Source organism: Triticum dicoccoides, chromosome 5B (genome assembly GCF_002162155.2).
Source record: "Triticum dicoccoides isolate Atlit2015 ecotype Zavitan chromosome 5B, WEW_v2.0, whole genome shotgun sequence".
Taxonomy (NCBI): domain Eukaryota; kingdom Viridiplantae; phylum Streptophyta; class Magnoliopsida; order Poales; family Poaceae; genus Triticum; species Triticum dicoccoides.
The window spans coordinates 387,121,003-387,123,421 of record NC_041389.1 but is presented as its reverse complement, the minus strand read 5'-3'; positions in this window follow the sequence as shown (position 1 = coordinate 387,123,421).

Genomic DNA, 2,419 nt, shown 5'->3' with positions numbered 1-2,419 from the left:
TATGGAGGTGTTGGTGGGCTGTTGTGGGTCGGCGGAGATGAATGGTGAGGTGCGGTCTTCGGCAGGCGATGGTTGACAGCGGCGCTGGTGATCCAACGCAGCGATCTTCTATAGTCGTGCAGCCTGGCTCAGTCACCAGAGAAGAGGGTGTCGGTGCATGGTCCTGGACAGAGGTGAGCTCGATATCAGAACCGTCTGGCGTGCAGTAGCATGAGCGTTTGTCTCGCGTTTTCTTTAAGGAGTCTTCATGTCTGGTTTGGGGCATGCTATCCTTGTGTAGTAATAATGTCCTTCCGGCCCTTTCCCCGAGTTGAGGGCGTGTGGAGCTATGTTTCCGACGGGTCCTCTGGGATCTGGGCGGTTTCGGTTTCCAGTGGATCCGTCTAAATTCGACCGGCTTTAGTGGACTCCGGAATTTCTACATGCATTTTTCGGCGTTTTCTTCTCCGGGATGATTTACAAATCGCGGCCGTTGTCGTCTCCTGTTCTACATCAACGACTTCCTTGCTGCTGCTTTTACAAGCTCATGGGTTTAAACAAGTTTGCTCCGCTGAGTTGAAGGCATAGAGGTGGCATCGAGCTACACTCGAATCGCTTTTTTTTACAGTGGGATGAGCTTGCTGCACTTTTTTTACAGTTTATACCGCTGCACAAAAGTTGATGATCCCATCTGCTAACTTGGAGCGATCACAGGAACTTCAGCAGAACAGGTCCATGGACTCCCATCAGCCTGCAATAATTAACAAAAAGTACTTCATGAATCACCATCGATCAACGCAGATTAAGCACACACAACAAAAGGCGGCCGAGGCAACCACATGCAAATATCCAGGCATCCATGTGCGTCCAAGGGGGTGGGGATCGAGGCCGCCGGTCGCCATCGGCGCCGGGAGTCGGACGCGTGGGCGCGGCCGTGACACGCAGGCACTTGTCGTGTGCCCGCCACGAGCGTGGATGACAAAAGGCGGCACAGAAAAGCAGGAACCGCTAGCGACCGCCGCCGCACGCGCGACGCGCGCCCAGCGGCGCACTGCGGTGAGCAGCTCCCCCCCACGCCAACTTGCGGGAAAGTGGCCTAACTTTCGGTTGGGAAAATCTCCCCAAAAATTACGACGGATCAGGGTAAAGTTTCCCGCCCGTGTTTGGGTTTTACGAGCCGCCTTTTGGATGGTGCGGCTGGGCTCGAGTAGGCCGAGACTAATGAGAAGTTTGAATCCTCCGTTGCTTTGATTGACAAGGGTGTCAAGTGGTCTGGCCCCACGTGCCGTGCTGAACTTTGAGAAACTAAAATACAGTGCATCAACGTATAGATCCAGCAGACTCCAAATTGAGCTTGTTGTCCTGTTACTCTCCCATGGAGGGATGGCCTGAATTGAACCGTCCTATAATTATTCTTGCTTTCCCATATACTTTAATCCTATAGCGCATGTATGTACTCTAGTGAAATGGTTAATGCCTTTTGGAAGAACTGGAAGAGCATCTTGGGGAGCTGGGGTTTCAACTTTCAACCTCAACCAACTCCTCTAATTTATTTATTTTGTCTTGGCGTGCATTTGGCAACACAGATGAATACCTCTTCTCCTAGGCCAAGGAAATTTGATCTACAAATTTTCTAGCAAGCGAACGTTCAATATATCTTACAGTCTAAACATTGCATGCTCTCTTGTCTATCATATGGGGCCAATAGCTCCTGTGCGACGTTTTTGATGTGAATTGGCTTGAGTGCGACGTTGTTCGAGTGAATGGTTGTGATGCGACACACTTGAGCGTGTAAATAGCTCCAATGCGACATGACTCTGTTTAACCGTGAAATGAAAAACACAAGGGGTTAGCGATTTGAGTTATGACACGCGGGACCCACCAGTTACTCGCATGCGGGTGGGACCCACAACTTATCCACACAAGCATGCCCGTGCTCATCAGCGTGCCCCGACCCGAGCCAGCCCGCCCCCCTCCATTGCTTGCCCTGCCCCTTTCCTTTCCCACCTTCTTCTTCCTCTGCTCCGGCAACGAAGCGCGCCGCCGGCGAGTGATGTCTAGCTCGACTTCAGCCACCCGCCAATCATGGACGCAGTACGGTCCACTACCGTTGACAAGATGCCCCGATTGCCCGCGCATGGAGCCTCTCAAGCGTTTGACTTGTGTGAGGGAAGAAAATGGCAACCGTGGGCGCGAGTTTGTGAAATGTTTGAGCAAGCCACAGCCGGGGCAGGTTAGATCTGTGTTCTTGACCAATTCTATGGTCTAATTTCTCCCGATTTGTTTTTTCCCTCGAATTAGGGCGGTGGATCTGGGTGGTGGATCTAGGATTCATGCGCCGCCGGGCCCCTGTTTTCAGGTTCTGAAGAAATGTGGGCATTTTGAGTGGCTCGATGAATATGTTGAAAGGTTGAAATTGGAGGGATCAACCCCAACCCAA